Raw genomic sequence first — 20,209 nt, 5'->3', positions numbered from 1 at the left:
CCATAAGAAAAATGATATGAATATGTTTACACGTATGTGTTATCTTAACATAAAACATGTGAAAGGGGCATTTCTTTGAAATTATGTATTAGTCTGCATAATTTACTTTGCAGTGTCTTGAATGCTCTTATTTTTAAAAGTAGCAGTAGTTAGTGTCAATTACTACTAATTTTTAGTACAAATAATTTAGCAGAAATCTGAAAAAATTACAATTTTTAAATAAAGGTTTTATTTTAAATTAGTTATAGATTCACACAGAAATTGGGAAGAAAATGCAGATTTGCCATGTAGATGCAACCTAGTTTCCCCTGTTTTTAACTATCAATACGTGTCAGATATGTTTAACATCTTTTTTTTTTTTTCTCAGACAGAGTCTCACCCAGGCTGGAGTGCAGTGGTGCGATCTCGGCTCACGGCAACCTCCGCCTCCCAGGTTCCAGCAATTCTCCTGCCTCAGCCTCCTGAGTAGCTGGTATTACAGACGCCTGCCATCACGCCCGTCTAAGTTTTGTATTTTTAGTAGAGATGAGGTTTCACCATGTTGGCCAGGCTGGTCTTGAACTCCTGATCTCAGGTGATCTGCCTGCCTTAGCCTCCCAAAGTGCTGGGATTACAAGCATGAGCCACCACTCCTGACCAACATCTTATATCATTTGTTGTCATAGTTAATGACTGGATGTTACTATATTATTAAATAAGCTCACATCTTACTTGGTTTCCCTTAGTTCTTCCTTTTTCTCTCCCAGGATCCTATCTAGGATCCCATACGACATTTAGTCATCATTTGAGGCTCTTCTTGGCTGTGACAGTCTCTCAGACTTTACTTCTGAGGACGTGGAACAGTGTTAGGAGGATTGGTCAGGTTTGTGTAGAATGTTCTCCATTGTGGTTTACTTGGGGTTTTTCTCATAATCAGACTGGGTTTAGTGGTTTGGGGGAAGCAGATCAGATGTGTAGTGTGTCCGCAAAAAGAGTCAAAAGTCTGTAAAATATTTGAAGAGATGTATTCTGAGCCAGATATGAGTGACCATGGCCCATGACACAGCCCTCAGGAGACCCTGAGAACATGTGCCCAAGGTGGTTGGGGTGCAGGTTGGTTCTATACATTTTAGGGAGATAGGAGACATCAATCGAGTGTATTTAAGATATATATTGGTTCGGTCCAGAAAGGTGGGACAACCCAATGGATTAGGGTGGGATAGGGCTTCCAGGTTGTAGGTACATTTAAAATTTTTCTGATTGGCAGTTTGTTGAAAGAGTTATTATCAATAGAAAGGTGTGTCTGGGTTATGATAAGGGGTATGGAGACCAGGGTTTTATCATGGAGATGAAGCTTCCAGGTAGTGGGCTTCAGAGAGAATAGATTGTAAATGTTTCTTATCAGATTTAAGATCGTGTTGATGTTAAATGCTGATTGGCTTTTCCTGAATTCCAAAAGGGAGGAGGGCATAATGAGGCATATGTGACCACCTCTTTCCCTTCATAGCCTGAACCAGTCTTCCAGGTTAACGTTGGTGTCCCCTGGTGGAGAGATGGTTGTGGGAAGGACCTTTGAATTGTATTTTTGGTTTGCAAGTGCTATTCTAGTCACTTCATGCTCTCAGGATGTGTTATCACCATTAATGTTAACTTTTATCACCTGGCTGAGGCAGTGTTCTCAGGTTTTTCACTGTGAAGTTACTTTTTTTCCCATGTCTATATTCTATGTATGCTTTTGGAGGAAGTCATCATGCAGAGCCCATACTTAAGGAGTGGGAAGTTAGCCCCACCTCCTTGATGGCTGAGTGTCTATATCAGGTATTTGGAATTCTTCTGTATAAGAGATTTCTATTCAGCCCATTTGCATATCTAATCATTTATTTATAGCAGTATGGATACTCAGATAGTCACTTTAATGTTTTGGTTGTTATCTAATTCTACAGTATTTTGTTGCTGTCTGTTTATACCTGTGGCCATTGGGAGCTCTTTCCACTGGCTCCTTTGACATAATTTCATGTATTTTTTTTTTATAATTTCCTTCTGTTACTTCAAAAGTACCCTGGCTCGTATATTTTCTGTCCCAGTCCTAGTTTCAGCCATTTCTTCAAAGACCCCTGATTTCCTTTGTTAGAGAATGGTATGAAAAACTTACATCTGGCCACTAAATGTGCTCATTGCATCATGACCCTCACAGCTGACAGTGCAAAGAAATATATGTGTGTCTTCTAACTTATATGTACCCACTTAATTATAAAGGTTTCTATGTGGGACCATCTGTGTATATATTAAGCTAAATGTGAGTTTATACATATATATGTATAGTGACTCATTGTCACAGAGATCTTTCTAGGCTTCCCCATTTCTTATCTGTAACTTCTCACTCTAAGAGTGAGGAACCTGGCCCCTACTATCTGCCATTTATTTCATCCCTTGTACCATTGGGAACAAGGAATTAATTCTTGATCAAGATTCCAGGTAGGGACTTAATAAGAAATATATGTTTGGTCTCTGTCTGCAGTTCTTGGTACAGAGCTCCTAAAACTATTATAATTTCCTGAACAAAAGGGGTGCTAGGAGCATCTTGTGTTCTAATATTTGGTCTTTGGCCCTGGTTCCTGACACAGAGTTCGTAAATCCCTTGGAATCTCCTGGATAATAGGAATGGCTTCCGTTCTAATAAGGACACTCTGTGGGTTCCTGGATGGTTTCAGGATGGGCATGGTCCCCAGAAAGACCAAGCCGTGATAAGAAGCTTGTAACTTTTAGCTTAACATGCAGTCCTTTGAGGGTGTGAAGGGACTGGAGATTGAGTTAATAATCCATCATGTCTACATGATGAAGCTTCCATAAAAATTCCTAAAATATGGAATCTGGAAAGTTCCAGATCAAGGCTGACAGACTTGATGTCTAGTGAGGGCTCAACTGTCATAGATAGTGCCTTCTAGCATGTCCTGACATGGCAGAATGGGGAAACGGGCTCCTAGACACTTTTATAAGGGCACTGGTTTCATTCATGAGGACAGCACTCTCATGATCTGATCACCTCTCAATTACCTCTGAATACCATCGCTTTGGGGATTACATTTCAAAATAGGAATTTGGGGTGGGGGGTGTATACACATTGAGACCATAATAACTAGTAAACATAAATAAGTATTTCCTAGTTCCAATAGGCCATCATAGCAAATTATCAAACCTGAAGAGGGGGTGTCGGAATGCCTAGTTTCTAGCCAAGTCATATAGAAGTTTGGGTAAACTGGGGATTCACTACTTGTCTTTGGCATCTGAGGTTGGGGCAGTCTGGTGTTACTAAGCCCTTAACCTGTAGGGTCTATACTAACCCAGGTAATCAGTGTCGTAGTTGAATTATAGGACACCCAATTGTTTTCCAGAGAGTTGGAAAATTGGTTGGTGTGGGAAACACCCCCCACACCCCACAATTTGCTGTTAAAGGTGAAGTGTTGATAGTATAGAGGAAAATCATGGTTATTTTTATTTTTACAGATATAGTGGTTTCAAAATTAACTATTATCTCTATGGGAAATAAGTTTATAAAATAGAGTCCACTGTTTCTGTATAGTACATTTTGTTTTTAGTCTATGGATTCTACTCATTTCCAGCTCAGCACCTTTGGCCCACCACTTGCAACATACATTGGTAATACAGTTAGATTCTTGGTTGCAGTCTGTATTTTGTCCTTAGATACTTCCACATCCTAAATAATTTAATTTGTGTAGATTGTGATTTGTTCTTTGTGCATTAAAATTCTACGGGTTTTATCAAATGCATAGTGTCAGATATCCACTACTGGAGTACCATACGGAATACTTCAAATACCCACCCCAGAGAGTCACTGATCTGACGATCATGTCTTTGGTTGTGCTTTTTCCAGAATGTCATATGAATGGAGTCATATAATGTAAAGCATCTTCATACTGCCACCCTTTACTTAGCAACATACATCCAAGATTCGTTCATTTCTTTTCATGGATTGACAGTTCATTCCTTTCAGTTGCTGAATGGTATTCCATTGCATGGTTGTGCTTCAAATTGATTATGCATTCAGCTATTGTAGAACGTTCTGATTACTTTAAGTTTTGGCCATTATGAGTAGAGTGGCTTGTATATAATTACATGCTAGTTTTTGTTTGAACATAATTTTTCAAAGCAGCTGTCTAAACATATACAATTTAGGGGTGCATTTGTTGGATTGTAAGGTAAGACTTGTTTATCTTTGGGAAAAACTGCCAACTATCTCCCAAAGTGGCTGTACCCATTCATGCATTCTGCCAGCAATGAATGGCCGTACCTATTGTTCTTCAATCTCCAGTTGTTATTGTTGAGCTTTTTTTAAGAGTCCCACAGTTCTACTAGGTGTGCAGTGATATCTCAGCATTATTTTAATTTGGAGTCTCCTAATGAGATATATTGAGCATCCTTTTGTGTGATTATGTGCGAGATATATTGAGCATCCTTTTGTGTGATTATGTGCTATCTGTATATTTTGTTTTTTTTCTTTTTTCTTTTCTTTTTTTTTTTTTTATGGAGATGGAGTCTCGTTCTGTCACTCAGGCTGGAGTGCAGTGGCGGGATTTTGGCTCACTGCAACCTCCACCCCCCATGTTCAAGCCATTCTCCTGCATCAGCCTCCCAAGTAGCTGGGATTACAGGCACCCACCACCACGCCTGGCTAATTTTTTGTATTTTTAGTAGAGAGGGGGTATCACTATGTTGGCCAGGCTGATCTCGAATTCCTGACCTCAGGTGACTCACCCGCCTCAGCCTCCCAAAGTGCTGGGATTACAGGCACGAGCCACCACACCTGGCCTGCTATCTATACATTTTCTTTTGCTGGGTGTCTGTTCATATATTTACCCAGTTTTATTGGGTTTTTAGTTTTCTTAGTGTTCCTTTGAAGAGTTCTTTGTGTATTTTCAGTACAGTTTTTAAAATCACGTTTGTATTTTGTAAATATCTTCTCAAAGTGTGTCTTGTGTTTTTGTTCTCTGAATAGGGTTTTTCACAGTAGAAAATTTAGTTTTATAAAGTCTGTGTTCTCAGTATTTTCACGAATTGGCATTTGATGCTATGTGTTAAAACTCAACACCAAATCCAGTGTCACTTAGGTTTTCCTTTAGATTATTTATAGTTTTGCATTTGAAATTATAGTCTCTGGACTATTTTGAGTAGGTTTTAAAAAAAATTTTTTTATTATTATACTTTAAGTTTTAGGTTTTTGTGTTTTAATTTGTGTATGCACTCATTTTATTCTATATGGCTTCCAAATAATTCTTCCATCACCATTTATGGGAAGGATATGGATATAGTGGCCTTTATTTCGGTTTGAATTTCCAAAATTATGACACTGAATAAACTGAATATTGAATTTTATAGGTATTTCAGGACAGCCAGGAGGGGGCGCACATCTGCCGAGAAACTGTGAGCAAGACCGTCTGTGCTGAACCATGGCGCCACCAGAGGGCGCGCGATCCCGCCCCAACCAACTTCCCGCTGAGGTGCCAGAAGCAGCGAGGAGCTTCACCTTCCTCAGGGCAGCACGAGGGTCGTGTTAACTTGGTGTTCTTCATTGGTGAGTAAAAAGCTTCCTGTCCACGGCCCTGAGTGCCGAGGAGTGAGTCTTTAGAGTACTCAGCAGAGGAAGAAATTCATCTAGAAAAATAAAACCCCCAAATCTCACTGTTTGGAGTACACCCTAATATCATTGTCAACGTCCAAGACACAGTGACTGCTAATATATATTCTTACCGTGGGCTCTAATATAATAATCACATTATTACATTACTATGTAGTAATGTGCCCTACATTACTATGATATCCACACCGTGCTCTAACACCAGTATAATATCCACACCGTGCCCCAACACTGATCTAATCCACACCATCACTTCTAATACTAATGTAATAATATCTAAACCATGGTCTCACACTAATCTAATCCACACAATCGCTTCTAATACTAATGTAATAATATCCACACCATGCCCTAATACTAATCTAATCCACACAATCGCTTCTAATACCAATGTAATAATATCCACACCATGCCCTAACACTGATCTAATCTACACCATCGCTTCTAATACTAATGTAATAATATCCAAACCGTGCTCTAACACTAATCTAATCCACACAATCACTTCTAATACTAATGTAATAGTATCTACACCATGTCCTAACACTAATGTAATATCTGCACCATTCCCCAACACCAATACAATATCCACACCATTCCCTAACACTTATCTAAATATCCATACCGTGCCCTAACACTAGTATATCCACACAGTAGCCTCTAATACTAATAAATGTAATAATATCTACTAAGTGAAGTCTGTTGACATTGAGACTTTTTTAAGGGTTTCACAGCTTTGGCTGAACTATAGCCTCTGTAATGGATTTTGATGATGTGTCTGCTTTCCTGGCATGGTATTGATATGGTTGTTTTAAAAAGTAATTTACTTGCCAATAATGTCATATTTCTAGGAAACTTCCAGTAGAAGTATAAAGTATAACTTGTTTCTTCCCTTAGATTCCCCAACAGTTATCGCTGTACCAGATTTGCAGTGTCCCACAGAATACTCCGGTATATTGTACGGAAAGCATGGATACTATCCCAGGTAACTACCACATAACCCCTAGATCAGGAAATCAGCATTGTTCCTTCATGATAATTCAGTCCACAAACTCACTTCACTTTTACCTCCTGACACACTTGGGAGTATAATGTGTTTTTTTTTTTTTTTTCATTCTGATCCAGTTTTCTTTTCCTGGAACTGTTCCCCAGACTTTCCTGCGTTTTTATGACCTTGACGCATTTAAAGAGTATATAGGTTTTTGTTTTAACACCTGTTTTCAGGTCTTTGGGGTATATACCGAGGAATGGAATCATTGAGTCATATGGTAAATCTATTTGTAACTTTATGAAGACACACCCAATTAGTTTACACATAGGCTGCACCATTTCATATTGTCACAAGCAGTGTTTAAGAGTTCAAGTTTCTGCACATCTTTGTCAACAGTTGTTATTTTTTAGTATAACTATTCTTGTGTGAGTTAAGGGGTATCTCTTCATGGTTTTAATTATGATAATGATGTTAAGCATCTTTTCATGTGTTTATTGGTGAAGCGTGTATTAAAGTCTTTCGTCAATTTTTAGATTTGGTTGTCTTTGTTGTGGAGTTGTAAAAGTTATTTATACATTCTGGATAACAGACACTAATGAAGTATCTAATGTGTAGATTTTTTTCTTCCATTTTATGGGTTATTGGAACATAATAAGAGTTAATGTGTGGTCTCTGCCACAGTGTCCTGAAACAGAGCGCTAAGCCTTGGGAATGTACGAAGTGATGTGTCTTTCGTATGCTAATGAAATGATTGATGGCTGGGGGTACCTGGACAGCCTCAGTGGGGCTGGCTGCCAAGGGAACCAACCTTGTCATTACAGGATTTGAATTTCTTCCCCTCTCCCGTCTCTGTGAAGGGGAGAGGTGCTGAAGGTTGAGTTGATCACCTATGGCCACTGATGTAACCAATCTGCCTGTGTAATAAAGGACAGGGTTGGGAGAGCATCTGTGTTGCTCTCCCAACACAGGAGATACTGGGAGGATCATATCTGGAGAGGGAATGGGAGGTGTGCATCCCTTCCACATACCTCACCCTGTGCATCTCTTCATCTGGCTTTTAATTTGTAGCGTTTAAAAGATCTTGGTAATAAGTCAGCAATAGTAAGTACACTGTTTTCATGGATAACTATGTACTGGTGAAGTCTAGGATTTTAGTGTATCACCTGAATAATGTACATTGTACCCATTAAGTAATTTCTCATCATCCACCTGCCTCATGCCACCAATTCTTTCAAGTGTGTAGTGTCTATCATTTCACATTCTATGTCAATGTGCACACATTATTGAGCTCCCACTGTTAAGTGAGTAGATTGCAAAAATTTTCTCCCATTCTGTAGGTTGCCTGTTCACTCTGATGGTAGTTTCTTTTGCTGTGCAGAAGCTCTTTAGTTAAATTAGATCCCATTTGTCTATTTTGGCTTTTGTTGCCATTGCTTTTGGTGTTTTAGAGATGAAGTCCTTGCCCATGCCTATGTCCTGAATGGTATTGCCTAGGTTTTCTTCTAAGGTTTTTATGGTTTTAGGTCTAACATTTAAGTCTTTTATCCATCTTGAATTAATTTTTGTATAAGGGGTAAGGAAGGGATCTAGTTTCAGCTTTCTACATATGGCTAGCCAGTTTTCCCAGCACCATTTATATGTATATCCTTTCCCCATTTTTTGTTTTTGTCAGGTTTGTCAAAGATCAGATGGTCGTAGATGTGTGGTATTATTTCTGAGGGCTCTGTTCTGTTCCATTGGTTTATATCTCTGTTTTGGTACCAGTACCATCCTGTTTTGGTTACTGTAGCCTTGTAGTATAGTTTGAAGTCAGGTAGTGTGATGCCTCCAGCTTTGTTTGGCTTAGGATTGTCTTGGCAATGCGGGTTCCTTTTTGGTTCCATATGAACTTTAAAGTAGTTTTTTCCCTAATTCTGTGAAGAAAGTCATTGGTAGCTTGATGGGGATGGTGTTGAATCTATAAATTACCTTGGGCAGTATGGCCATTTTCACAATATTGATTCTTCCTATCCATGAGCATGGCATGTTCTTCCATTTGTTTGTATCCTCTTTTATTTTCTTGAGCAGTGGTTTGTAGTTCTCCTTGAAGAGGTCCTTCACATCCCTTGTAAGTTGGATTCCTAGGTATTTTATTCTCTTTGAAGCAATTGTGAATGGGAGTTCACTCATGATTTGGCTCTCTGTTTGTCTGTTATTGGTGTATAAGAATGCTTCTGATTTTTGCACATCAATTTTGTATCCTGAGACTTTGCTGAAGTTGCTTATCAGCTTAAGGAGAATTTGGGCTGAGACGATGGGGTTTTCTAAATATACAATCATGTCATCTGCAAATCATGGGCTTCTTTTCTAAGTGTGGGAGAGCATGGCCTGCATGACTGCTGGCTTCTAGCACGTGGCATGCAAACCCATGCCAGGGTGTGTAATTCACTGTAGCCCTTGACAGAATATCGGGATAGAGGTCGTTTTTTAATCTTCTGTTTATTACCCTTAGCCAATTAACTTCTGTCTATAATAGAAGATATTTTGCCAATTTTTTTTCAAAATGGAAAAATACCATGCTCTTTAAAAAGTCTTTTAGAAGCACAGATTTCTCAATTTCATTACATTAAAATCACTAAAAGATAGAAAAAAGTGAAATTCACATATCTAAGAAATTTTCTTTTGGCAAAAGACTCTGTTTTGGTTTGAAATGTTTGTGAATTTTCCATGAATGTGTCCAGATGCATAGGGAGTTTATTCATTCAATTAAGTTAAAACATTGGATAACTTGGTAAATTCAAAAAGTAGTGAGGACACATTTTTTTTCTGTCTCTTTAACTGAGAAAACTGGCTGATGCCTCCTGTGTGAAGCACCGTGTAGCTGATGCAGATACAGAAACCGAGGTTTTCTTACTTGCTGCCGCCGGCCCCGGCACTGGAGTTTTGCTCCGGGAGGGCAGGGTATCTGTTTTTATTACGACTCAGCAAGTGCCACACAAGTATACATGGGTGTCTCTGCCTCTAGTGGATCCTGGCAGGAACTGGGAGCAAATGTGACTATAAAAAACATGAAAGATTTAAAAAATACTCATTATCTCCGGAGGGGATTTAATTCTAACAGGAGGCCTTTTTTTTTCCTTTTTCAAATGCGCTGATGGGTAAAAATAATACAAGACTGGAGATGTTTGAAAAAAGCACACTGCATTTCCCTTTTGGCATCTGTGGTGACTGAGTCCTTAGCGCTGCCACAGGGAGCACATTCACACGTGTGTCACACACATACCAGGGTTAGGTCAGAAAACCAGGTGTTACCTGGAGGGAGCCACAAAGGCTATGAGACCAAGCCTTCACCTAGAAGACACTTGATAGTTCAGAAGCCGAGATCCTGCGAGGTGTCTCGGAGAGCTCAGCTGTGACCCTGCACTGTATGGAAGGGCTGGCGGTGGGGCCCAGGCAGGTGAAGAGAATTGTCCACTGTTGAGCATCATCAGCCTAAAACCCACATGCAATACTATTGCTGCAAAACTGCTGACTGTTGAAGCCACAAACCACAGAAACAGACTCCCTTTATGGTCCTCACTGTGTAACTGGTGACTTTTCAGAAGATGAAGATTAAACATATTTATCATAAATTCAAAGTATCAGAAGAAATACTAGGAGATTTTCTAACCTCTGCTACCATGACTTTTCTTTTTTTTTTTGCAAGATTCGTGAATTGTTGTAAATAAGCTCACAGAGGCCAAAGTGCTCCCCTTAAGTCTCCAGAAAGAGGCAGGCTGCTAATCCCCACATCTGAGACATCTGTGTTTTTTGTGATGATACAAAACTTAATGGAGAGAGAGAAGGACAGAAAGAGACAGAGACAGAGAATTGGAGCTAAGGGGAAACACTTTCACGTTTTGCCCCCCAAAATTCCCAGTGGACATTCACATTGCCAGCGGGTGGAATCCAAGGCCCTGGCTCCAGGATCCTGCTCTTTGCTTTGGTGACTCCTGTGCAGATTTGGCTTATAAAAAATATGGAACTTGTTACACTTCTCTGGACAAGTCATTATGCTTTTGGCTCACAGGCTCCACTTCCCCAGACACCCCTTCACCAGAAGCTTCAAGTAATTCAGCTTCACCCTTCAGAGAAGAGCTCAGCTGTCACTTCCTCTAAGGATCCCCCCCCAGCCACCTCTCCAGTAGAAGGGCCCCCACCTTGCTCTTTGCACCTCTGTCCCTCGAGGTGCTGCTGTTCTCTGTGGAGGGTGGGACCCTGGGAACTAGAGCCCCTCTCGTGCTGGAGACACTCGGCACTCAGTAAGTGTGTGCTGAGTGGATACAAGTGCAGAGAGCTTGCACAGCCTTACAATGTGTACTCTCATGTCTGAAATAGATCCCCATTTTCATTCTTGGTAAAATGAGTACGCGGGGCTGGGTGACCCATACTCTCCTTTCAACTCAGAAGTCCACATTGAGCCTGACATCAAATAGCTTCCCAGCCAGCGCCAGGCCAGGACCCAGGTTGTTCAAAGTGCCTGTGTCCCCCACAGAGTGGGGAAAGCACGGAGAAATGGCACCAGCTCTGCTGCCTGCTGCCCAGTGCCAGCCGGCAACTCCAGGCTCACAAAGCCAAGGCAAAGTCACCTGCAGGAGATCTTGGTTATTCATGAGCTGTGATTGGGCTGGGAGGGGAGTGTGTTCACTTCCAATTTTCCAGGGACTAGCATGAGACAGTGAAGTTTGAAATGTGGAGTTTTTTGGTCTTGGCCAAAAAAAAAAGGCCTTTTTACCTTCTCATCCTTGGAGTCACTGGCATTAGCTATGGGCCTGATAGTTTAAGAAAACTTGAAAATGAACTATGTGAACCAGTAATCTCCAAAGTAATATTTTGATAAATAGTGTAATTCTTTATTACAGCAACGCCATTGTTTAAGTGGGCAAAACTCAGGAGGATAGGAAAACACACTCTGGTGACGCCCCGAAATTCAGCAAACTGCAGGGACACGTGTTGTTCTACCCCAGGTCAGAGTGTGTCAGTCATCACTCGATGCCACTCACAGACCACCAACTTCAGAATGTCTAGATGTAAAGCTCTGTACAAAAGTCGTAACATAATAATATAAATAATTTTATATTATTATTAATAAATTATTATTTTTATTACACTATTACATAATGTAAAGATGATTAAAACATGTTTGTCTTCAAAGAATGGCCTTGGTTTCTGTGGGAAGTGTCTCCTCATGGAAAGGTAGTGCGTTCCTGCTAAATCATGGACAAAACGGGCCTCCAGGAGCTGCAGGCTGCAGCAGCAGCAGCAGCTTCTCATCTACGTCCTTCACTGCATGATGCTGTTGTTGACTTTGAAAGCTCCTTTCGGTCTAGTTTTATCAACAGAGCTAGTATTTCATGAGGATCTACTACATACCAGGTTCCAGAAAGCTAAATGCCTTTTGTTTGTTATTACTCACTAAATACAAATCACAACTCTCATTACTCACACAACAAAATTTAGCTGAGGGAGATTGAGTGACTTTTCCAGGGTCACACAGCTACTAAGAGCTGACTAAGAGTCATGTTTAGATTCATGTGGGAAAACTGAACACCGAAATGAACCAGCAGAAATATCCTATGTTCCAAAAGCCTACTCAAGCCATTTATTCTTATTTTAAGGAAAATCTTTATGCTAATTTTAAACTCCAAATACTTATGAATGGCTGATATCTACAGATTTGATTCTGATGTAAGAGATGATGCTCACCAGCTGGTTACTGCTACCACCCCACAACCCTGAGCTTACTGGACAAATGTCTAAGCCTCGTGGTTAGTGTGGACAATGCTGGTGGAGTCTGAAGTTGTCATGCAGTGACTCACACAAGCTTAGGCAGATTTGGTGATATATGACACAGAGGGGCAAAGAAATGCCGTAGCTGGCACACACAGGCTGGCTCTGGGAGATGCAGAAGGAGCACGTCACCCAAAATGAAGCCAGACAGACGTCCTTAAGGAAGGAGCAAAGGGGCTGCATCTTAAAGAATGAAGAAGAGATTTGTCATGAGAGATGGGAGAGGAAGTTCTTGAGAGGCAGAGGGAAAGCATGAGAATGTCGGGAAGGGAGGAGAGATTCTCGCACATCTGGGAAGCTGACAATCCATCAGCATGGCCAGAAGGAAAATAAGGAGAAGCAGCAGAAATAATAGATGAGGCTGGATATAGAAGCAGGGCTGAAGCTGTGTTGATTGTGGTAAAGAGTTGTGATTCTACCCAGAAGGCAATAGGTAGCATTCTAAACAAAGATCTTTTAAAACAAGAGTCAGCAAATATTTTCTGCAAAGGGCTAAATGTTAAATATTTTAAGTTCCCAAGCCATATGGTCCCTCTCTCAATGACTCGGCTCTTCCATTATACCATGAAAGTAGCCAGAGACATATAACACACGTATGTGGCTGTGTCCCATTACAACTTTACTTACAAACGCAGACTGTGTCACACATGGCCCATGCATGGTGGTTTGCCACACCCGTTTTAGAAAGCTCAGGTTTATGATGTGTTGGAGAATGCCTACAAGAGCTCTTGTTTTAAATGGTAGAGTGAACATACACTGGAATTATATCCTGCTTGACCCAAGCTCTTGATAGCGAAAGGTAGAAAAGATAGATAGTAAATAGATGCATAGATGATAGGCAGGCAGATTGATGATAGATAAAGAAAATACATAGCTGTTCCAGAAAACAGAAAGGGATAACTTCATGAACCAAAAACAAAGTAATATACTTTAGAAAGGAAGCAGGCCAGAAAACTCACAGTTGCAAAGCAAATAGAATTTCCAACTGCCTCTTGTAGCCCCTTCCTAGAAGTAGTCACAGCCCAGGGTGTTTTGACTTCTTCCTCTGTTTTTTGTTTGTTTGTTGTTTGCTTTTTTGTGGGTTTTTTGTTGTTTGCTTTTTTTTAAAAAAAAAATTCTCTTTTCCTGCTTTTTTGTCACAGCAGCATTTGTCACTTCAAACACCACAAGTGTTATTTTTTAAAAAATTATATCAACCTTTCAATTAAAATGCAACATGTCTGAAACTTGGTATCTAGAGAGGTGAGATGGACAAAAGAGCCCTTGTTACTGCTCGTTTTCTTTCTCCAGACTTCACCTTGCACACAGTAACAGACAATGCACAAAGTCACTTCCTTATGGACTGAAATTCTGAAATTCTTTTATGACTGGCCTTTCCATCCCTCAACTTCCCCTCTCCCACGCTATGAATGATTGCATTGGACATTTTTGTTTTAATCTCAGTGACAGGGGAACACAGGTAGCTCTAATATAGCTGTGACCCAGATGCTTCTGTTTCTAGCATGTATTTATTTTGTAGCAAACATTTACATCCATCATTTTTCACTGTCTTTTGAAAATAATTAGGCAATAACTCATCTGAGGTAGGATGTTTCTAGTGGTTGTGTTCTGAGGGAGAGAAACTAAACTGTTCTCTTTCCACTGCATTACAGGAACAGTAAGAGGACCTTGTGCATGAATAATTTGTTTCCACGCTACAGAGTGGTTAACAAGCAGATTAGTAAAAACAATTCTGCTTCACTTCAATAACTGCCTCCTCCAACTCATTTTTTCTCAACAAACTTATTTTTCCAGCAGAAGAATCCCAGAATTCTTAGAGAACCCAGTGACTTTTTGCACCTTAAATCTGTGAAATCCTCATGTTTTCTTCTGCCGTATCCATAGTTCAAACAAAGATGAGGCAAAGCTAGACGCATTCCTGAAGCAACCTAAGAAATTCCTCTCTTTCTCTCTCCGGAATGAAGTGAATTCTCTAGACCACCAGTTCTAACCTTCAAAAACCAAACCTGTTTGTGAGATCTCCTTCAAATACTACTATAGACTCCGGTGTTTATTCATTAAATTTTTTAAATATTTGTTTTATTTGGAATCAATTTATTTGTAATTTTAGTATTTGTATTAATATAAGGGAGAAGTGTTTAAATCTGTCTATGCCATATGTGCCTCTCGCTTATTGCCAAATTAATTGTAGCCTCAGGCTAAACTTTGGTTTCTGTCTTTATTTTTTTCAGAACAAATATAACTGATCTCAAAACATCTGCTTTTATTGCAGGGAATCTTGCTGCCATCTCCATTACTCTCTCTTTTCTTGCAGTCTGGGTGGAAGTTCTTTAATATGAATATGTCAACCACCTTCATTCTACTGTGTCCACTATCAGCACATTCAAACTTATCCAGCCAAGGCTGTTACCTTAGGCCAGGGATTTTTTAGGAATCTATTTTGCTGTGATGCGGCTGGCACCCCTTTGACTCACTTTATCACCCCAGGGTTCTTTTCATTTTAGGAGCCCAAGAGGGCAGAAAAAGAAGTAGGTGAACAATTAAACCCTCTGAGTCAGCAGCGTCTCCCCTTGTGTTAAGCAATGTTGTAGAACATCGTATTTAGTAAGCTCCTAGCAGATGAGCCACGTGGCTGCTGAGCACACATGCCTGCTTGCTGCCGTGAGCTCGGACACCATCATCATTAGTCTTTTCCACCTCTGGAGGGAATTGTAATGGCCACTTAATAACCTGTAAATCATAGAGAGTTAAAGGTGTTTCCCCAAAACACTGATGACAGAATGAAAGGTGAGGAGTGTTAGCCACAGGTCAAAAGTGCAGGAAAGTCTCTCAGTGTGGGTTGTTGAAGAAATGCAGGTCTTTTTTCTTTTGGAAGTCTCCCTAGAATGGGATCAAGCACTCTGTCCATTCTTGGATGAAAAATTGGGATATTAGACACTCTCAGATATTTATCCCAAGCTTTCATTTTGGGCTCTTATTTAGTTTGTTCATCCATCACACTCTCAAATGCTAAGCAGGGCACTTGAATCTCTCCACAGTCCAAATCAGCACCGTCTTTTAAAGTTGCATTTCTTATTATTCTCACCTGATATACCTTATTTATCCCACACCCACCCCAATAACATACCGTGCTCACTGTTATCTTGGAGACTACACTTGAATGTTACTCAGCCTGGAGCGCTCTTCACATGTCTTGTCCAGATCCAGTTCGGACTCATTCTTCAGCCGTGCATCAGTCAATGGGGGCTAGGTTAAACTGTGGTGACAAACAACCTCCAAATTTCAGTGGCTCAAAAATCTTCTTCGTCATTTATTTACATCTCATCACGGGTCAGGTGAGAGGTAGCTCTGTGCTGTGTCATCCTAACACAGGAATCCAGACACAAGGAGGGACCATCACTAAGATCCCCATTGCTATAGAAAAGAGAAAAAAGCATGCAGAATAGAGCTCTGTTTCTTGGAGATTTCTCTTGAAAAAGTCACATGTTATTTCTTCTCCACTGGCCAAAAAAAAAGTCATGTGGCCATGGGAAAATTTAAGTAGGTGGGATGGAACAGTCAGAATGCATTCATAAAATATGGACAGAAAATATATGGAGAACAGCACCAATGACTATCATGAATGCCAACATGCATCCCTAACAACCCAGTGGATTACCTTCCAAACTTTTTATGTCTTGCAAAGTATTAGAACTTCTTATCTGAAGCCATACCACTCAGAGGGAATGAAAAATACATAATGACATCTCCTGTCGGATGTTCTTAGACAATTCAAGGAAAAGAAGTGAAATAATTTAAAACTGCTTTTGGGTACAGCTATTTAGCACTAGAGGGTAAGATTAGAGATAGATCGTAAAGATAATATTAGGGTTAGGATTAGGATCTGGGTCAGAGTCAGGGCTGGAAGTATGGTTAGAGGTGGGGGTCATGGTCAGAGTCAAGATCAAAGTCAGGGTCAAAGTAGGGTCAGAATTAGGGACCAGTTTAGGGATCAATCAGGGTTTCGGTTCAGGGTCAAAGTCTTGGGACAGGGTTAGGGTTAGGATTAGAACCAGAGCTTTGTTCTCATCAAGACCCACCCAAGGGTGGGTCACCATGGCTTTGGAGCACCTGGTAGTGTGTCGTGTCCACAGTGAAGACCAGAGTTTTGTTGTCCTTAGGACTGACCTGGGAGATGTGGCTGCAGGCCATTGAGGAATGTGAGGCAAAAGCTTCCTGTCTGCTCCCCGTGTGCTGATGAGGGAGCTCTGTCATGGGCCTTGCTTTCACAGGTTATATTCTACAAGTCTTTTTTTATGAAAGCATCCCTTCCTTGAGGCTTCGGCTGCTCATCACTGCTTATCATCATAGCGTGCCATAACATATGGTAAGATTTGGGTTTGTTTCTGGGAGACATCTTGGTATAGAGAAAGGAGAGGTGCTTAGAGCCACCATCAGGACAGTTAGAATGAAAGCTGGGGATGAGCAGAGGCTGGAGGAAACGTGCACCCACTGTAAACACTTTTATTAATGTTTTAATTACTCATTTTTCTTACAGTGTTAAGGTAGTAAAAATAGTATTGAAAAATTGAAAAGTAGGCATACTAAAACTTGCAACATTATTTAAGTTTAAATATATTTGTACCTCATCAACATTGCTTATTTTTTTGAGAAAGTCTAAGGTTAATTGACAGCATATTTGTAATAGTAGATAGAATAATGTCTGTCTTATAAACACTGACATTCTACATTACATGTGTGAACCCTGAAAATCTGAGAGAGCTCTCAGATTTTTTAGAAAGTTTATTTTGTGAAGTTTGAGGATGCGTGCCCATGATGCCTCCTCAGGAGGTCCTGACAACATGGGCCCAGGGTGGTCGGGCCACAGCTTGGTTTTACACACTTTAGGGAGATATGAGACATCAATCAATATGTGTAAGATGTACATTGGTTCAGTCCAGAAAGGTGAGAAGGCCAGAGAGGGGGCTTCCAGGTCATAGGTAGGTAAGAGACAAATGGTTTCATTCTTTTGCGTTGCTGATTACCCTCTCCAAATGAGGCAATCAGATATGCATTTATCTCAGTGAGCAGACGGGTGACTTTGGATAGAATGGGAGGCAGGTTTGCCCTAAGCAGTTCCCAGCTTGACTTTTCCCTTTAGCTTAGTGATTTTGGGTCCCCAAGATTTATTTTCCCTTCATAAGGTTTTTCTCTGAGCATTAATTATTCATTGTGTATTTTATTACACAAATAAGGCACAGATTTTTAAAAAATCATCAACTTCGTGGCTACCTATATAGGCATAATTACATAGAAACTCAACTAAATTTTCAAACATTCCAGAGTTTGGGTTTCCAATAATTCTTTGTGATTCTTTAAAAGGTAAAGTATTTTTTTCCCATAAAACATAGCAACATTTAAAATCACCTGTAGAATGTCCTGCCATTTTTGTTTTTCTAGTTTCCTCATTTTCTGCAAAGCCTCACTGAGGAAATTGACTTTGAATATCCTTTTACACTCTTCTGTTTTAGAAAGCATTGTGGTAAAACATTGAATCGTCATGGTCATAAGTTCTGTTCACATTCTTTTTTTCTTTGAATGTTTTTTCCCAGTGGCCAATATTTGATTCTGTTGTATTATAGCTAAAATGTAGGCATGGGAACAAAATAAAGACAAGAAGTCTTTGGAATAAGTGATCCCATCACAATGAATAAATTTGCCATTGGAACATATTTTTACAAAGTCACTCTTGAAAATATTTAGCTATGAATTGAAACAGAGTCTCTAAGGTTATTTTTCCCAGTCTAAGGTGAACAGCATTTTAGAGAATGAACCCAGGACACAACCACAGCACAAGAAAAAAATATGATAATTAAGTTTACACATATGTGTTACTACTGTAACAGAAAACATGTAAAGAACATTTGATTTATGTATCAGTCTGTACTGTTTAATTTTTTGTGTCATAAATGCTCTTATTTAAAAAAACAGGACTAGTTAACAGTGTCAATTACTAGTAATTCATGGTATAAATAATTAAACAAGGAAGTGTTCAAAAAAACAGTGTTTTAAATAAAGTTTTATTTTACACGTTTTGTTTTTACTTACACAGAAATTGTCAAAAAAAAGAGCAGAGATTTCCCATGTAGCCGCAAGCTAGTTTCCTCTCTTATTAACATCTTCTATCAGTGTGTCTCACATGGCTTATTAATATCTTACATAATTTGTCACAGTTAATGAACCAATACTGATAGACTATTATTAACTAAAGTTCATATTTCATTTGGACTCCCTTAGTTCTGTCTTACTCTGACCCAGGATCCCATCCAGGATCCCGCATGACATGTAGTCATCACGTAGGCTCTTCCTGGCTGTGACAGTGTGTCAGGCTTTCCATCTCATGATGACATTGATAGTACTCAGGAGGATTGGTCAGGAATTTTGTAGAATGTCCCCCACTGTCACTTCATGTTCTCAAGGTGAACTGTCACCTTTGATGTTAACTTGAATCATTTGGCAGAGCTACCATTTGTCAGGTTTCTCCACTGTGAAGTTATTTTTCCTCCTTGTCCATACTGCATGTGTTCTTTTGGAGCAAGTCACTATGCAGAGCCCATGCTTATAGAGTGAGGGGTTGGCCCCACCTTCTTGATGGCTGAGTGTCTACATCAATTATTTGGAATTCTTTTGCAAAGGAGATTTGTGTGCAACTCCATTTGCTTATTCACCTATATATACAAATACAGACAACTAGATAATTACTTTAAGCTTTAGTTAGTATTCAACACTGCAGCATTATGTTGCACAATTCATTCCAGTGTTGGCCATCGGTAGCTGTTTTTATTGGCTCTTATTTTTCTTTGATATATTTTAATTTTTTTAGTACTTACTTACTTTCTGATACTTCAAGATTGTCCTGGCTCCTATGTTTACTGTCCCAATTCTAGTATCAGACATTTCTTCAAAGAGCCTGATTCCTTTCAGAATGGTAGGAAAACTTACATCTGGCTGCTGAATAAGCACATTCTATCTTGTCCCTCATTAGCAATGCTAGGAAGTATATGTGTGTGTCTAACCTACCTACACACACCTAATTATAAAGTTTTCTATGTGGAACTGTGTATGTCTATATTAAACTAAACATAAGTTTACGTTGATGTCTCCACCTCTGATCTACTATCACATGAATCATTCTAGCCTTCTCGCCTTGCTAATTTGTAACCTCCCACTTCAACAGTGAGAAACCTGGTTCCCACCATCTGCCACTTATGTAAGTTATTGTTTTATTGCAGATACAGATACTGTGGTTTTACAATTGTTCACAATTGCTTCTGTTGGAAAGAACTTTATAAAATGGAATCCAATGATGAAGTATAGTTCATTTACCTTCAGCCTACAGATTCTATTCATTTTCAAAGTGACTTAGGTCAACACCATTTTCCCTGCACCTTCAGTGAGTTTTTACCTACATTTGTGTCTTAGTCCATTTTGTGCTTCTGTAACAGAATACCTGGGGCTGGGTAATTTATACGTAAAAAAGGTTCATTTGGCTCCCAATACTTGTGGCTGGAAAGTCTGAGATTGGGCAGTTGAATCTGGTGCGGTCTCAGTCTTTCTCACCTCATGGTGGAAAGTGGAAGGGGAGCAAGGGGTACACCAGAGATCACATAGCAAAAGTGAAAGCAAGAGGGAAGCCAAGGAAGCCAGACTCTTTTTAATTACCTACTCCTGCAGGAATTAATCCATTCCTGTGAGAGCAGAACTCACTCACCCCCATGGAGGACATTAATCTATTCATG

General features: G+C 39.8%; 1 long non-coding RNA gene across 1 annotated transcript; it reads left to right on the top strand.

Annotated features, from left to right (window-relative positions):
• The first annotated feature begins 365 nt into the window (after positions 1-365).
• Positions 366-11,648, top strand: LOC131382457 (uncharacterized). The gene is made up of 4 exons (XR_009211960.1): positions 366-472; positions 5,374-5,569; positions 6,530-6,617; positions 11,504-11,648. It is a non-coding gene; the product is annotated as an uncharacterized LOC131382457 (long non-coding RNA).
• Positions 11,649-20,209: the final 8,561 nt, after the last annotated feature.

Source organism: Hylobates moloch, unplaced genomic scaffold, assembly GCF_009828535.3.
Source record: "Hylobates moloch isolate HMO894 unplaced genomic scaffold, HMol_V3 SCAFFOLD_24, whole genome shotgun sequence".
In the NCBI taxonomy this organism is placed as follows: domain Eukaryota; kingdom Metazoa; phylum Chordata; class Mammalia; order Primates; family Hylobatidae; genus Hylobates; species Hylobates moloch.
The sequence above is the reverse complement of the archived record's forward strand: the minus strand, read 5'-3'. Positions and strand labels throughout refer to the sequence as shown.